General features: G+C 37.7%; 1 long non-coding RNA gene across 1 annotated transcript; it reads right to left on the bottom strand.

The window, feature by feature from the left end:
• Nucleotides 1-15,555: 15,555 nt before the first annotated feature.
• On the bottom strand, nucleotides 15,556-17,495 carry LOC128630121 (uncharacterized). Its single transcript, XR_008394408.1, has 3 exons — nucleotides 17,051-17,495; nucleotides 16,165-16,235; nucleotides 15,556-16,058 (listed from the first exon to the last, which is right to left on the bottom strand). It is a non-coding gene; the product is annotated as an uncharacterized LOC128630121 (long non-coding RNA).
• Between the last annotated feature and the right edge of the window lie 1,954 nt (nucleotides 17,496-19,449).

Genomic DNA, 19,449 nt, shown 5'->3' with positions numbered 1-19,449 from the left:
CCGACTCACCGAAAATCTGTAGCAGATTCAAAACATTTAAAAAAATAAATAAAATCTCACACTGTTCTGTGTTACTCAGCTCAATCTGAAGTGCGCACACACACACACATTTTTCTTCTTTTCCTTTTTTTCTTTCCACACAGATGGCAGGCCTGCTTGCGCAGATAAGAACAGACAGGAACACACACATACACCCCTTTCTATCAACAACGCCGGCAAGCTCCCATACACACATTGTATTCCACATTATTACACTTATTTATGTTACTACATGAAGTTTTCAAAGTATAAAGCACCTCCATACCAGCTCCGTATGCATGAAGCTTACAGTCATACAAATTAAATCCAACTTTCTCCAAAGGAAAAAATTTTCTTTTCTCTAAATCTTATCCAACTTATCCAATACTTTAGGTATGGAGCTCATGTTCAGAGCACTAATAAATACATTTTCCCTGTCTCCAAAACTTACACGCTCTCACACCGCATTCATATTATAAGCACATATATTATAAGCACACACATTTGTTAGTACACATTCCATTCATACACCGGGCATGCTGTATTGCACGACCCGGACCTGGGCCCAGGATTTATTCCCCTCTCTATCCAGCCCTGGAATCTAATCTATCTATCTTTTATATAATCTTTTTCCAGCGGTATTAGGGGTCCCCACCAATGCAGCCGCCACTAGTCTGCTAGTCTAGTCTAGTAGCCGGTATCTGGGGTCTGAGGCCTCATTTTCCACCTGCTTTCTATCCCCGCCCTGGAGTATTTCTCTATTTCTCTTCTCTTTTTTTCTACCTTTTTTCTACCTTTTTTCCCTTCCTCCAGCGGTATTGCAGGACTTTCACTCACACAACACATATACCATATCCTTACACAGTCTTATGAACCTTATACAATTACAATAAGTACAATCTTCTACAATCTACACTTCTCTTACCTCTTCTCACTCACTCAAGGTTCTTTTGGAGACCCACTTAGTCTTTCTTCCCACCCCGGGGCTTCTCAATCGTAGCAACAGACCACTAAAACAGAGCTTTGAAATAACAGGCGTCTGCAATGCCTTTTCCTATACGGCCTGTCTGTTGCTTAGAGAGCGAAGTCCCACGGGAGAGATTCCAGACATATAGATCTTAGCCCAGTCCCATCTGGGGTGCCAAATGTTGGCTCAAATTTAGCCTATTACCCAAAAACATTTAAAATTCAACTTAGAAGCCAATACTCACATCTACCTCTGAGACCAGTTGGAGATAGAAAAAATACACCAGCCGTGAGTGAGAAGAAGCAAGGGTCCAGCTTTATTGTTCCATTCCACCACACGAGATCCACACCGATGAGAATTCTCAGAAGTGATCCCAATACCCTGAGCTTAAGCTCCAGTATTTATACTGTATTTACACACTAGATAACCCATATGTTTCAAAAAGACTATGATCTCACTACCAATAGGGTTAAAAAAGAGCTCATTTACCTTACTCTTATGTTCCAGAAAAGGGCGATTTCACTTACACATAGAATTGAAACCAGGGGTTTTAATTTACACATAAAATCAGAACCCAGGCATTTCTAATAACCCAGAAAATAAAAACCCAGAGTTTCTAGTTACTCAGAGGATCAGAAAGAAGAATTTTCAGTTACCTAGGGCGTCAGAAACCAGAATTCTCAGTTACCTTAGGGCCTCAGAAACCATAATTCTCAGTTACCTTAGGGCCTCAGAAACTTCACTTTTCAATTACCTAGAGGATAGAAGATGACGTAGACAAGGCTAAACAACCGGGAGGGACCTTGGTCTTATCGTTATCTCGAGGAAGGGGGGGGGGGGGGCAGTTTGACCCAGCCACCCTTATAACTGGCTCCTCATGGTTCTTTCTTAAAATTAAGGCCTTCCTTGCGAGCCAAGAACCCTCACCATTTGAGTCATGAGTAAGTTTACATTTTCCTGTATTTCTAGTTTATAATTTATTTTCATATTTGCACTATATTTCTTATTTTATATATATTTATACTACTTGAAAAGCGGTTTACTGTACTTCCAACTTCTTAATATCATTACAGTTCTACTGTCCTGCATATCCTACTATTCTGTTTTTTTATAGAGTTTCTCTATTACTATAAGATATTATTAAAGTTATTCATGTGTGTGTATGAGAAAGAGAGAGTGTGTGTGTATGTTGTGTCTACTTGCCGCCCTTGACTGTACGAGTGTGTGTGTGTGTGTGTGTGTGTGTGTGTGTGTGCGTGTATTAGCCCTCCTCAGCTCAGCTCGTATACCTCTTTTTCACTTTTTTGACTATTACTGCTCTTAAAGATCTTTAAAGTGTAATTCCAATTTGTCAATGTCCGCCTAATCCCGCTTCTATGTGTCTAGGTGCCCGTCTTTTCTTCTTTTCCCTTTTGCTGGATGCTAGGTCTCCCTTATGTTTATTTTATGACATTTTTTATCCACAACAAGAGTTATAGACACTTGTCTCAATGTTTGTGGCAGTGTACCTAGTTCTGAGGATTCCAGAAGTAATGGAGCCAATGTAACATGAAATTTGGCTTTGTTTAAGGGGAGAGAGAGTTCCAACAATCAAACCGCTGCGTAATTTGAGCTGTGAGAAAGCCACACACACACGCAAACGCACACACACACACGTACACGCACACCTGTGGTTTGTACAATGAGGTCAAATCATCTCTCTCTTAAAGGAATATAATTCATAGCTTGTGTTCTTTCAGAATAAACAATACAAATATATGATAGTAGAATAGTATATCAGCGATCGGCAAACAGGCATAAACGGGGCAAAGCAGGAGTCAGAGTCGCGTCACAGAACTCAGGGTCAAAACACAAAACAAGAAACATGAAATAGTACTATGGACTGGGAGCGGAAAAACCAGCAGGGACTAAATGAACTGATCTATAGTTTAAACTAATTCTATTAAGGAACATAACATTAACAACGTATCTAACTATACTATATCTACTCTAATACTCGGCGAGGTGTACAGGGACGTGAGTGGTATACATCCCCAATATAATCAACCCTATAGAACCCAATAGAACCATTTCCTGCACTCTTATCAATGCACTTTTTAATGCACTTTTTTCTTGTAGGCTTCAGAGTGTTCCATTCTTTCAGCAGTCAGTTATAGGCCGAACATAGGGTATTCAAGGGGCTCAAAGATGACCACATCAAAATATTTTTATTTTACTCATTTATTTATTTAAAGTTATATTGTGCCTTGTTGGTAGCCTATGCCAGCTGGAATGAAAAAAAAATGTTCAGTGTTAAATAAATATTTTGAAATTGTATTTTTTGTAATTGATTTTTTTCTTTGAAAAGCAAGACAAAATAGTAAAAAAACATATTTTGACTATTTAATTTATGCAATGGTGAAAAAATTGCAAAATAAATGGGAAAAACATGAAAAAACATGTTCGGTTTCGGCTTTCGGCCAAGAAGTTTCATTTTGGTGCATCCCTTTATATATATATAGTGTATGTGTATTCAATAATTCTAATTGGTATTCATTCAGCTTCATGACTCACTGTTAGTGAAGTCTAATGTTTATTGAACAGCTAAAACATAAAGATCAATGACAAATACACAAACTAAATCCATGTGACTCACTCAGATGACTCATTTCCACCTGATATCACCAACTTTGAAGTACAAAATTACTTTTATCACTCTTGCAAAGAAATCAGATTATTCAAGTTTATGGGGGAAGTTCTCAATATCTTCACCTGTCTCAGTTATGTGAAGAAGAATTCATCATGCAAGCAAGGCAACTTTATGTAAACATATAAACAAAGACAGCAGCATGAAGAATAGTAACTGAAATGTGAGCAAATTTGGGGAAACAGCAAGAAGGAAACAACAATACCCACCGGTATGAATTCTAATTAGTATCACTCTCTGATCCTAAATGAGGTTATAATATTTTGAAGGTAAAAAAGTTTCCTCTTACCTCCCAAAAACATGACAGTGGGTGGATTGGGTAACATAGATTGTGTCTAATTGTGTGTGTGTGAGAGAGTGAGAGAGAGAGAGAGCGACAGATTCTGGCATCCCGTACAGTCCGTATTCCTGTCTCAGTCCCAGCATTCCTGGGATAGGCTCCAAATCCACCATGAAACTGATCATAATAAAGTGTTAACCGAAGTTTATTTATTTATAGAAGCACATTTAGAAACAGAAGTTGAAACCCAAATGCTGTAGAAGTAGTATAAAACAGAATTATAAGCATACATTTAATAGTACCAAATACCAATGGAGAAATGAAAATTCTACACCCTCAGACCAAATTAAAAGATAATGAATAGAAGTGGGTCTTCAGAGAAGTGCTGAACATAGCAATAGAGGGGGAAGATCTAATATGCAAAGGGAGACTATTCCAGAACCTGGGAGGAGCTAATGAGAAAGCCCGGTCACCTTTGGTTTTAAAACGTGAACGAGAGATTGAAAGGGGTAGTTGGCTGGATGATCGAAGAGATCTTGAGGTAGTATATGGTGTAAGGAGATCACATATGTACTGGGAAGCAAATCCATGCAAAGCTTTAAAAACAAATAGCAAAATTTTTAAATCAGTGCAGAAATTTACCAGTGTAAAGATGTGATGACTGGAGTAATATGCTCACGTTTTCTGGTGCCAGTCAATAATATATCTGTCACATTTTGTACCATTTGCAAGAAATGTAGAGCAGTTTTAGCCAATCCAAAATAGAGGGAATTACATTCGTCTAGCCTTGATGTTATAAATGCATGAATAACCATTTCCAGGTCCTTCTTAGAAAGCATTTTCCTGCGTAACAGTGCTATAAGTTGTGTTTCTGAATGACATGACCAAGAGGAAGCATATATAGAGCAAACAAAAAAGGTCCCAGAATGAAACCCTGAGGAACACCATATGAGATTTGTGCATGAAGTGAGAAACAATTTATTTAATTCCTACATTAACAGAAAAAGTCCTCCCCTTAAGGTAAGAGGCAAACCACTTCAACACATGTCCCTGAAACCCAGCCACATGATTATGTCTCTTTAAAAGGATGTCATGATCTACTGTATCAAAGGCTGCACTTAAATCCAGCAGGATTAAAATACAGCAGGAACCAGAGTCAAGTGAGAATAAAATGTTATTGGTAACCTTTAACAAAGCAGATTAAGCACTATGTAGTTCTCTAAAACCAGACTGAAATTTAATATTTTTTTATGTTGAAAGTACTCATTTAGAAGAGATCTGAGAATAAAGAACATTTTCCAAGACTTTTGAAATAAAAGAGCATTTGGAGATGGGTCTGTAATTATTCACATCATGTTGGGCAGGACTTTATGCATCACCTTTGGTCTTTGTGACCTAAGGGGGGCAACTGAGTCCAAGGTAGCAATGCAAGTACTGTTAAAAAGACTAACCAATTCATCAGGATTGACACAAGAAGATATACTAGAATATTGTACCCGTTTTACATGTTATAGCAGCTGTCCCCAACCTTTTTTGCACCATGGACCGGTTTAATATCAGACAATATTTTCACAGACCGGCCTTTAAGATGTGGCTGATAAATACAACAAAATAAAATGACACGACCGGCATAAAACTGGGGTATTTTTAAAAAAATATAATAATAAATGTGAATCCAATGTGAAATCGCAAATTTATTAGCAGCGTCCTCATAACTTCACGCCAACAATATAACATGAGTAACATCCTCTCTGCCCCTAACGCTCTCTGGTCGCTATGGTAATGTTTCAAGATGCCTTCAAAATAAGATACACCACAAAAACAAATATAAAGTACGACTCACCATAACGCTGAATCAGTGGGAGCCCTGAGCCTGTTTCTCTGTAACAAGACGGTCCCATCCAGGGCTAATGGGAGACAATGACACCCGGAGTGTGTTGCTTATGTCCAGTCTACTCCGTAATTTTGTTTTGGTTGCTGTCACTGCAGAAAGGATGTCGGAAATGGCAACAGGGTTTTCAGTGCTGTTGTGGCGAGCTCAGGGTATTCTGCCATGACTTTAATCCAGAACACTGCAGAGTTGTTGTCTCGAACATACTTTTAAGGCCGCAGTCATTTGCGATCTCCAGCAGCAGATCTTCTTATTTATATTTCAAGTAGGACTCCAGAGAGAGAAATAGTTGGTATATATTGTAACCGTAGTTTTGACAGGTATAGGTCAAAGGTCAAAAAGATATACATTCTAACTCTCTATATCTAGATCAAAGGTCATGATCATAAAAATATGAATAGTTATGTTAAATCTGGATCACATCCATTCGTGACCATACATGGTGCGGCCATGTGTTTTTCCGCCCTACCAAAAGACAAAAGCTTAGACTTTTTTTTTGATGCTGAAGAAGCAAAAATCTAAGTAACCCTTAACCTTCAGACTGATGATTTGCAATGTCTGAACACGATGCTTGAAATGAAAAATGTATAACGAACTTGAAAAGGTGGAAAGGGGTTCTATGAATTAGTAAATGGGTATCTCTCTCTCTTTATATCGCCATTACAGCAGTGTTTAAACAGATAGATAGCAGACAAATATACATATAGACAGTTCTATTTTGTACACGCATACCAACTTAATCTTCACCTATCATCGTTCCCTGTTAATGAAATCTGTCAGTACCTAATAAAACAGTTTAAGTCACTAACCAAAGTAAGTATACAAACTGAAGCTATGATAAAAGAACAAAAACAATGAACCTTTCTCAAAGAAATTCCTAAATCCTCTGACCAAGTATATGGCTGTACCATCTGTCTATTAAATAAATGCCGGTCCTTCATGCTGAAAAAGAAGGATCCGAATATAATACCAGTAGTTTGGCACTGTAATTCAAAAAGTTGTTTTATATCTGACATCTGAAAGCTAACTACTATTCCCCAACTGCTGTACAATACTGATGATGCTCTTACAGTTAAGAGGGCTGAACGGCAGACCTTGTTAAATAATATTTTATGTTTCTTCCTCATAATGTGTTATATTTTATAAATATATTCTAATACATCTTATATTACATTTTGCCTTTTCTTATACGTTGAAATGGGATAAGAGGGGATCGATGCTGGTGCGAAGGTGATCCTGCACAAGGACACGTCTTTGTAACTGTAAGGGACGAGTCAACTTAATCCTTCCCATGGTATTCATAAGGTGCCATAAGTTTCTGCTTCTCTATGGGTCATGCTGAAGTTTGAACAAAATGGTTTGACTTAATATCCGCAGCAGTAGTGCACAAGTCATTTCTTCCTAATTTTTTTATTAACTTTTATTGTATGCCTAAATGCAATAAAAGTTATTTGCCAGATTCAGATGCTCCTAAACAAATTATTATAAAGTATGAGTTGGTAACTGATCAACAAAGACTGTACTATCATTTCTAATATAATGCATTAAATATGGACCACTATTTTCACTGAAATATTTCAGAGATTTATTTATTTATTTATTTTTCACTAGTTTACACTAAATGTCTAATACTCTGTTCTGTTGGAAATATGCCTGAACTGATATCCCCATCCCACCCACCCCCCAGATCAGTAGTGGGTAAAGACAGACTGGTGATCTGATCTATATTATATATACGTGTACCTTAGATAATGCCTCTCTGAACGCCATGGTGGGACGTTCCCGAGCTGAAGTACTGTACAAGTCCTAAGCATTAGATCACCCCAATTACTCTTGTATACTCTTTCCATACCATCGTGATCTTTGCCTGACGAAGCCATACACAAAACATATTTGACATTTGGGGCCTAATTCTAAAATCACCACATACCAAATGCACAACCGTTTTGTCTTGCTGCCATCACAAAATAAAAATGTTTAAACCTTAAGTAACGTAGTCACGGAGGGTGTATATATTTTTCCACAAGTTTGGGGATCCTTATAGACTGTGGAACAGAAGTGTACTCAGTGTGTCTCCGCCGTTTTATTTCATATTGGAGTACAACCATTTTTCTTTTTTACCATTAAGGATGAAACACTTGTTTCTTTTAAAACATCATCTTTAAATGTTTTTCTATCTCCTAACTAAACCCTCGGACTTAAGACAGGATCTTTGGAGCTGTTGACGCCCTGCTCAGGGTTAAACAACAACGTATTTACATTACCTTCATTAATAAATTGTCAATCTAACCTCTTGGTTTTTTTAGTTTTTTTTTTTTGTAGCAAATGTCAGGTCCTCTCTCATTTCAACAGGTCCTCTTGTTGGTGAATACACAGCAATCTCCTAAGGGTATTAGGATTTCTCGGAGCAGACATTGTAACAGATAGTTGCAGAGTTTCTTCTGTGTTTTAACTACGATGTCTTAACCATTATTTTAACACTGAGATGCACGACTCCCTTTAATTCGTTAACAAACACATTTGTAAGAATTCTGGTCAGCAAAACCCCCGAAAGAACACCTGTGTGTCTCTCTCTCTCACACCCACCCCCGCACACCCACATGGTCATCAGAGGTCATAAATGTACTGCTGGGACATGGGATGTCAAAGCATAGACAAAAGCTTATGTATTTAGTGATAGTTCTGTGTAAGCATGCTCGTTGGCGAACCATTTTCTGAAATCTGGTTTATAGTTTAAACAAAATGCACGACTCTCTTAAAACACCGTCTTTAAATGTTTTTCTGCCTCCTAACTAAACCCTCGGACTTAAGACACGATCTTTGGAGTTGTTGACGCCCTGCTCAGGGTTAAGCAACAACGTCTTTACATTACCTTCATTAATAAATTGTCAAACTAACATCTTGGTTTTTAAAAAAAAAATTTTTGGAGCAAAAGTCAGGTCCTCTCTCATTTCAACAGGTCCTCTTGTTGGTGAGTACACAGCAATCTCCTAAGGGTATTAGGATTTCTCGGAGCAGACATTGTAGCAGATAGTTGCAGAGTTTCTTCTGTGTTTTAACTACGACGTCTTAACCATTATTTTAACACTTTGACACACGAATCCCTTTAATTCGTTAACAAACACATTTGTAAGAATTCTGGTCAGCAAAACCCCCGAAAGAACACCTGTGTCTCTCTCTCTCACACCCACCCCCGCACACCCACATGGTCATCAGAGGTCATGAATGTACTGCTGGGACACGGGATGTCAAAGCATAGACAAAAGCTTATGTAATTAGCGATAGTTCTGTGTAAGTATCCTCGTTGGCGTACCATTTTCTGAAATCTTGTTTATAGTTTAAACAAAATGCACGACTCTTTTAAAACACCGTCTTTAAAAAAGGTTTTTTCACCCTTAAAATAACCTGGTTAGCAGGTAGGATATGTAATACATATTTTCATTTTCTTCAGACATATTGTCACTTCAGTCTTCACAACGAATAACACTGATGGTTTTGACCTTTCTTTCCGTAAAAGAGAACAACGACATCATACAGCCTTGAAGGACTATAGAAATGTTTTACACATCACAGTGTTTTTCTCAACAACGTAGCCAATAAATAGTTCAATTATTTCACAAACCTCAGTCTGTTCATTTCTTGACAGAAGGATTACACATAGATCATACACATAGGGAGCTACACATGCATAACATGTCCAAAATTCTAATACATCTACCACATTCAGTCACCAGGTCTAGTATTTTCTGATAGATTAGTTACACAAACTGATAATTACCACAGAAGTAATTTCAGAAACAAAGATTCACTTAAACCACAAATGTACACATTGGTAGGGGGCGTTAAACCCTGAAACACACGACTCGTCCCTTAATTCATTAACATAAACACACTGTAAGCAGTCTGGTCAGCAAACCCCCAGGAAACACTCAACTCTCTCTCTCTCTCTCTCTAACACACCCACACACACGCACGCACACCCCCCACACCCACTACGACGTCTTAACCACTATTTTAACACTGAGACACACGACTCCCTTTAATTCGTTAGCAAACACATTTGTAAGAATTCTGGTCAGCAAAACCCCCGAAAGAACACCTGTGTCTCTCTCTCACACACCCACCCCCGCACACCCACATGGTCATCAGAGGTCATAAATGTACTGCTGGGACATGGGATGTCAAAGCATAGACGAAAGCTTATGTATTTAGCGACAGTTCTGTGTAAGTATCCTCGTTGGCGAACCATTTTCTGAAATCTTGTTTATAGTTTCAACAAAATGCACGACTCTTTTAAAACACCGTCTTTAAAAAAAAAAAAAGGTTTTTTCACCCTAAATATAACCTGGTTAGAAGGTAGGATATGTAATACATATTTTAATTTTCTTCAGACATATTGTCACTTCAGTCTCCACAACGAATAACACTGATGGTTTTGACCTTTCTTTCAGTAAAAGAGAACAACGACATTATACAGCCTTGAAGGACTGTATTGAAGCCTTGAAGGACAGCCTTGATTCACTTTAACCACAAATGTACACATTGGTAGGGATCGTTAAACCCTAAAACACACGACTCGTACCTTAATTCATTAACATAAACACACTGTAAGCATTCTGGTCAGCAAACCCCCAGGAAACACATGACTCTCTCTCTCTCTCTCTCTCTCTCTCTCTCTCTCTCTCTAACACACCCACACACACGCACGCACACCCCTCACACCCACATACACACACACTTCAGATGTTTAGGACACTGTGTATAGGCCTACAAGACATTCCCCGGAAAATGTGTCTTCTAGTTTAAACAAAACTCTCGATTCTTTTAAGCAGCACTTTACATCCTAAAGGGTTAGGTTTAGAAGGCATGTAATACGCGCGTTTCTTATAAAACACCGTCTTTAATACGTTTACCTCCTAAAGGGACCTATTTAGAAGGTATGTAAAAAGTTTTTTTTTATTTATTTTTTCTTTTTAACATTTCTTCGGGTATATCAATGTTTTAGAGTATTTATTTCAGTAAAGTTTTATTCAAAGTCATGCCATTTTCTCAAAAAGTGCAATCAATAAAGTTTAATTTATTTCACAAGCTTACATTCTGCTCATTTATGTTCACATTCAACCATCATGTATTTTCTAACAGCGGAGCTATACAAAACAAACCCCCACAGTCTAAATTTAATGTGGGGTTGCAAGATAAAAATTCTAATTTATTGAATTAATTAAATATTTAAAGTTGTACACATTATTTTGATGAGTGGTGTTGACATAATAATGTTGATAATTACATCAACTTAATATTGTGTGTAATTTCTGCGTTAATTGATTTAAAACAAAATTTACGTTGTAGTACATTTACATTTATTCATTTAACAGAGTGTTAGAGGACCTGTAGACTGAACAAATACTAAGGACATTACAATTTGAATATCATTTCACTTACAATTAAATTCTACTAAAGCAATGAATTTGGGCATGTTCTCAGTTGTGATATGACCAATAGTGGACTCGTGTATAGGCTACACCTGCTAATACATTTGATGGACTATTTTGCACTAGTACCCGTAGCTAATGCTAGTCATATTTAGCAGTGTAATTTGAATATCCACTCTTTAGTTTACCGTAGCAGTGGAAAAGAAGGAAAAAGTTTCATTTGACAAATCTGTTCATCTAGAGAGGGCTTTTCATTTGTGCTATAGGAAAGATAAGCATGATTACATTTCTGCTTATTCATGTAAACCCCAACTACATTGTGTAATCTAATTTCATGTATTGATACATTTTTTATTTTATTTTTTAAAATCTTTTGTCATTCGCACACGTAGCCTTCTAGCTCCACAGCCTTTGGACTGTGGATAGTTCTATGAGAGATAAAAGTAGTAGACACAGAGTGTTTATTTTTTATCTATATTGCTCATTTCATTCAGTGCTTTAACGTCTATAAATCCTGCAGAGATGTTACGTATGAGATTTGTAATGTAAATCATGCTGGATTTTACTTACTATTGTTATAGAACTTAAAGGCAGTCATTTTTCCTGGTTTAAAAGACTGCATTCTACTGCAGACAATCTAAATGGAGAAACATAATTTTAAAAATGATTGTCAACTTAACAACTTGTGCTCATAATTATGGTAATTTAGTACATAACACTTAAATTCCTTTTAAATAATGTGAAAATAAAGTGCGTTTGTGTGCGTCATATTTTTGTTTGGATGTGTAATACACATGGCCGTACCATGTATAGTAACATTTGTGTCAGGAATGGATGGGAACCCGATTTAACATAACTAGCAGCATTTCTGTCACGAATGGATGTGATCCAGATTTAACATGACTATACATATTTTTATGACCTACCACAGAGAGTTTCATATTCTATGTGAAAAGAAAAAACATGAGTGTGCAACTTGTTTGGATGTGGGATACACATGGCCGTACCATGTATGGTCACGAATGGATGTGAACCAGATTTAACATAACTATACATATTTTTATGACCTACCACAGAGTGTTAGAAAAAAACATGAGTGTGCAACTTGTGTGTGTGTGGGGTGGGGTGGGGGGGAACACATGGCCGTACCAGGTATGGTCACGATTTGGATGTGAACCAGATTTAACATAACTATATATATTTTTATGACCTACCACAGAGTGTTAGAAAAAACATGAGTGTGCAACTTGTGTGTGTGTGTATGTGTGGGGTGGGGTGGGGTGGGGGGGGAACACATGGCCGTACCAGGTATGGTCATGATTTGGATGTGAACCAGATTTAACATAACTATATATATTTTTATGACCTACCACAGAGCGTTAGAAAAAACATGAGTGTGCAACTTGTGTGTGTGTGTGTGGGGTGGGGTGGGGTGGGGGGGAACACATGGCCGTACCAGGTATGGTCACGATTTGGATGTGAACCAGATTTAACATAACTATATATATTTTTATGACCTACCACAGAGAGTTTCATATTCTATGTGAAAAGATGTACCATGTGTGCGCAACGTGTGTGGGGCGGAAAAACACATGGCCGCACCATGTATGGTCACGAATGGATGTGATCCAGATTTAACATAACTATTCATATTTTTATGATCATGACCTTTGATCTAGATATAGAGAGTTAGAATGTGTATCTTTTTGACCTTTGACCTATACCTGTCAAAACTACGGTTACAATATATACAAACTATCTCTCTCTACTGGGAATGGTGGAAATGCTCGTTTTCCTGTCTTTTTTGACTACTGGTTTCAGACAATTAAATATTTTAACGGAAAAATATGATCAGAGAAACATCACTATGACACAAGCCTATGATCAACAGTAAGTAATTGTAGACCTTATACAATACACACCCTTAAATTTAAGGTTTACCTAATACAAGGGCTAAATGCTAGGTAACCCTGCCTTCACAGTAGCAAGCAACAAGTGGCTTGTGTTGAATGTAATTTATCTCTTGAGGCCATATAGCAACTGCTACTGTTTGTGTATGTGGGCATAAACCAGCCATTTTTTGGTAGTAACCAAATTGTATACATGCTACTTTAAAAATCATACATTATATGTATTTTATAATGTAGTTAATCTTTCCTTCCATTTTTGAATGCCAAATAAAGTTGACCAGGCTGGTAGGAATTTAAGTTATAAGAGCAGGAGGTTTCCGGGGATATGGGACAACCCGTGCTATAGGGTTGAGGTTTGAGGAATTCCTTGGAATCAATCATTGTATTTGTTGGTTTACTGTGCCATAGCTAATTTTCATAGAATTTAAAAATGTTTTCTATTCAAAAGGTCACATGGCGCTTGCTGCGGTCACTGGAATCACAACTCCATGCAGGGTGAGTATAGAATAGTACCTTAATCTCTGCTGCAAGTTTCTTCATTTCTTCATGTTGATCTGGATTTGTTATGATGTCATCGTCATAAGACTCTGAGTGGGGATCATATACTGTTTGTCATAGAAATGCCATAGGTAAGGCATGGATTCTTCTACCTGCAGGATGATGGACGCCTGTTCCATCACTGCGTTCACCAGTGCATTGTCATATACCCTAGAGAAACAATGAGGGGAAACTTTACTGAACACTCAAATAAAGTCATTATCTGACAAGTGGACTATTATTCCTACCTTTGAAAGGTGTCTGAGAGCAGAGCAATCATTAGGTTGACACACAGAACAGCAGACAGGGCCAGAAATGTACCACAGAGCAAGTGAGCCATAACGGGGTCCACAGTCACCACGGCATCAATCTCCTATTCGTCCACAAGGGTTATGTGGTCTGAAACTTAAGCAGAAAGAAGGAAGCACCTGTAGTGTGTAGTGAAACCTGAGAAAATGCCCTTGACCAAATGTTCCTATTCTCTAGAAGGGCAATGACCCCCAACCAGGTGTTATTTTATCTATAAGGCTAGTATCTGATGCCTGTAGAATCATCGGAATTTAATCCACCAAGCAAGTGACCAATTACAATTCAGCAATGAGAACAACCTTATGATCTGGTGACTTCATCACAATGGGCATCCCATTGACCAGGACCATCTCGTTTTCATTTATACCAGTGAGTGGATTAATTATATAATACTCAGCATATCATATTTACATTTTAATTATTAGCAATGTATGCAATATTGACACACAAAAAATCCCTTCACATGCCTAGCAATTCTCCTAATAGCAGCTGTAGAGTGCCTCCAGAAAGTATTCACTCCTTATGATTATCTAGGAGTATTTATGTGTCTTTATTTGCAAATTACTTGCAAATAAAAAATGTTACTTGAAACTGCTTAATTGATTAATATTCATCCCCTCTGTGTGAATTGTCCTTTGGCAGCCATTATAGATTTCAGTTGTCTTGGAGGAGTCTCTGGGTGCTTTGCACTTTATGATTTTGTCAAATTAGAGGAAGAATGTTGGTGAACAGCAATTTTCAGATAATGACACAGAATTTCGATTGGATTTGAGTCTGGGTTTTGACTCAACCATTCCAAAACACAAGCTTTGTTCTTTCCAAGACATTGCTTTGTAGTTATTGCCCTGTCCTTTGGCTCATTGTCCTGTTGGAACATATTTGCCCTAAATGTAGGTTTCTGGCTGTCTGGCTTGCCCTCAACGGTTAGCTTATATTTGGCTCCATCCATTTTGCCTGTGATTGCAACAAGCTTTCTAGTTCTTCCTGAAAAGCAATCCCTGAAACATGGTGCTACCGTACCACTAACCTGCGTGATCACAGGAATGGTGTTACCTCCTGGTGGACTGTATGTGATCTGTGCCAAACTTTATGCCGATATGAATGAATGGCTCAGCTTTAGTCTCATCAGACCACAAAATCATTTTTCCTTAAGCTCCCAGATTTTCTAACATAGCCTTTCTCAAAAGTGATTTGCTTTTGAACACTTTCCCATAGAGGCCAGATCTGTGAAAACCGGATGATATTGAGGTCTTCACAGGTTCTCCTATTTCTGCCAGTGAGCTCTGTAACTCCTTCATTGTTCTAGTTGGACTCTTGGACACTTTTTCCATATTTATTTTCTCTCCTTACAACTTTGTCTAAAGCAGAACCGATCTGATCTTAGCTGCGAGACCTGTCAGCATCAGTGATATTTATTGTGCAACCATACAATCGGACACAATGGATTTATAATGAACATAGATCTACCATGTTTAACATATTTAGCATGAGCTTTCAAGAAAATTAAATACTAGTCCTAATTTAGATTGCTGAAAGAAAGGTGAGGGGGAGGGGTGAATTCTTATTAATCGTCTATCAATTGATAAGCATTCAATACTTATCAATTATCTGTTGAATACTTTCTGGAGACATTTTACTGTATGTACACAGGTGTCAATGCTAATTAGAAATGTATGTCATGTAAGAGGGAAACGAATCATCTTTATCTTTACAAAGTCAATTTTTATTCCTCCAATTCAAAATTATCTGGCCATAATCTCTTGAATATAAATTATTAGTAGTAGTAGTAGCAACATTTTTAATGATTTTTAATGTCAATTACAGAAATTAAGGCAAGCACATAAAGGTGATACCTATTACCTAAATGCTCTGACATGCTTCATCAGCCTGAGCCAGAGGAAGATGACGGCCACAGCGAAGATGCGGAGGCTATACATTCGGAGTGTCTGACAGACCAGGTAAACATCAGCCAAGTGAAGACCCAAAACTGCTATCAGCAATGCATACACAAGCCAATCAAATATATTCCTGGAAATTGAATATCAAAGGAATTAATTATACAAAATAATTGACCTATTTTGCACTTATACATAAATTCCATGTTTTGGATAAGGGAACAATTCCAGAGTTTTACCAGGGGTCCTGCGAGTAGCTTCCCTTCATGTTCCAGATGAACTTAATCTGACCCTTGATGTAGTGACGTTCCTTTACGACACAAGTAAAATACATCAGCATCATTTTTCTGAATGAATAGGGTACGTAAATAATTCAAAAATTCAATGCAACATGACTGACCAAGACTGATGTTGCACTGTTCTTTGCAATTTTATTCACCAAACATATTTTCATTTCTAAGAAGAAAACAGTTTCAACTAATAAAAACTATTAATAAAAAAAAATCCTAGTCATGATTAAAATGATTATCACATGATCACTGAAAATACTCCACATTTATTGTCTGACGGTCTATAATTTAGCACTTGAAATATCCTATTTTCAGTGAGATGAATTAGAAATATTTGTTATCACCAGTGGCAGAAAGAGTGAAGCTTAGCCAGGAATAAAAACGCATTAAAACCACTATTTAAAAAAAAATTAATTTGCTGATGTAGTACAAGACACTTAATGAGACAATGAAATACAAAATTAAGGTCATGACATTAATGTGTTTGCGAATGATGTACTTTTTCATGCTTTTAATGTGCTATTAGATTTATAATGAATGAATCGTGCCCATGTTTTGGATAATTTGTACTCTCTTATGCCCATGGTTTAATGGATAAGCTGACTATGCACTCATCTGCTATGGTTACAGCTGTAGCTCCTTAGTGTAGCTGATAAAAACATACTGCAGTAATCAATGAGCCATAAAAATCTGTCATTATTATGAATACGTCTGAATACCGACTAATAATTACTACATGCTCCTGTCTAAATATTGAATAAGGCCCAAAGTGATAAGAATGGGGAAATGTATTTAGAAAATCCATGTTTAAAATTCTGTATGATGGATGTGCTACCTCTGGCCACATGGGATGTGTGCAAGCCAGATCCTCATTGAGTCTCTGATCACACCACGGCTGCCAATCTTTTAGCTTTCTAACAGAGCGTAGAATCTACATCACCTCCCTGTATACCTCCAGCACCGTCAGCCCTAATGCCATCATTACCACAAAGACACGCCACCAGTCCTGTAGAGAGATGGTGCAGAATACTTATACAGTATGCCTGTATGTGTCCATGTCTATGCCAGGCAGAGAGTCTGGTAAGTAGGCTATTTGTACCAATGTTCCGTTTGTTTATGTACAATATGTTCTAAAGTGTGTCATACCTGAGGGAAAACATAGCGTTTGTCCTCCTCTGATGACACGGAGACAGATATGTCAACTGTGGTCCAGGAAACGATAAATAAAAAAATTGAGCAGTAGGAGAATCCATGCACCGAGTTTATGGACAATCAATTTTAGATCCGAGCTTAATTAATACTTATTTAGTTGTTAATTAACGCTTTGCCTATAAATCATAAAAATGTGGAAGGGTGCATTTACCTGCCATACAGGTTCCATTTGACTGTAATGATCTTTAACACTACAGTATGCATAATGAGATCCAGTTTGTCTTGATGCACAATAAACTCTAGCTGTTTCAGAGTAAGAGACTGCATTAAAATAAGATAGCTGTAAAAGCAACCTATCAGATTAATTCTAAACTAATTTTTCCTCACCCAAGTGGAATCTCCCCTGGCATGGACACCCCACTCATTTCCAGCACCCACTCACAGGGGAGTCTCTAACAACCGTACACCGCTGCAGCATCAAACCCCACAACACTGCAATCCTTACCACAGGAGAAAGTCACTCAAAAATGAAGAAATCAGACCCACTGACTCAGATTTGGAGCGTTCTCCTGTTCAGATCAATGTGGAGTTTTACGATACCACAGGTCAGTGGTAAATGATACAGATCACGCCTACAGAGAGCCGTGGATGGATCAGAGCCACGTGGCCAGCCGGCCAGAAACTCACTCAAGAAAATAAGACAACGACCATACAGCCCCCAAACTAGGATCAATCACTCAACAAAAATAATCATGTAAAAAATAAAATAATAAAACAAGAATCGACTCCAGAAAAGAAAAAAATACTTAAATATTCGCACGTATAAAACACTCAAACACCAATCAGCACATTAAAACAGCATTCAGCACAAATAACATTTAGACATATGTAACTGGTTGTAGTGTACGTTGTGTGTTTAATTTTATCCAAAGAAAAATTTTTGGATGACAACTGGGTCAAGTCTTCATTTATTCTGATGGCACAAACAAGCAGTCTCCCTGAGTGAATCACCTTTAAACTTTAAACCTTTAAAACCTTTAAAAAAAAAAAAAAACTCAAAAAGACGGGTAAAAACAAAATATCACACAGATAAATAAAATAGCATTGTGCACACAAATTAAAATGGGTATGCAGGTATATAAATGATGATTTAAATAAAGATGAAACAAGATTACTGAACTCAAAATTAAACCTACTACTCCCATTCAATCATAATGCGAAAGGGAAGAGGAGGAGCCAAAACAGGAAATTACACAGACCAATAACATCATGACAATTAAAAGGGAAAGTACTCAAACAAATAGACAGCTACATCAGGTATACAGTTCCTTTTGTGTAATTCTACACTTTCCATACCCGTTACACATACAAGACTTGCACCCCAAATTACTTCACACTTCAACACGCCTCTTACGTAACCCCACTTACAGTTTATTGGGCCCAATGCGTTCACTCCCTGGAACTCCTAACACTCGGCTCTCCCTGGAGCTCCTAACACTCGGCTCTCCCTGGAGCATCACATCAGCTCAGCACTTCTCAATATAAAGAAAACCTCATAATACATAACACACTTTTTAAAACCCCCCGGCACAGTGTACAGTGTCAACCGCTTCACTCTGACTAGGACACTTCTACTAGTACAGCTATCTGCTTCTGCAGAGGAAGATACAGTCTGGTACAATTATTAGTACAGTAAGACAGTTCATACAACTCAATCCACACTCAGAATATAGTGCATCAAACATTGTTCTATGAAATTAGATTGCCTACTTTTAATCCAGGAACAGTTCAGAAAAAGACTGGTCCTGTATGGTGCACAGTAGCATTGGGAAGTGGGCAAGTAGTGCACTGACATATTTATCAGGTGAGAGACAGGCACAATGCAACATCAATAGCACCAGCACCAGAGTTGTAAGACACTTCACGGCCAGATGTTGACATTCCAGTGCCTTCTACAAAAGACTCAGGTTCCTCATTCTCTGAGGAAAGTCACGTAAACAAAAACTGGGGGGAACTTCTGAAGTGGCTGCGTCAGAAACTTTCCTTGGGATGGAAAAACCTGAGTTGAGAAGGTCTACATGT

The sequence above is a fragment of the Ictalurus punctatus genome, unplaced genomic scaffold, assembly GCF_001660625.3.
Source record: "Ictalurus punctatus breed USDA103 unplaced genomic scaffold, Coco_2.0 Super-Scaffold_100046, whole genome shotgun sequence".
NCBI classification, from domain to species: Eukaryota; Metazoa; Chordata; class Actinopteri; order Siluriformes; family Ictaluridae; genus Ictalurus; species Ictalurus punctatus.
Note: the sequence above shows the minus strand (reverse complement) of the source record. Positions and strands in the feature narration are given on the sequence as shown.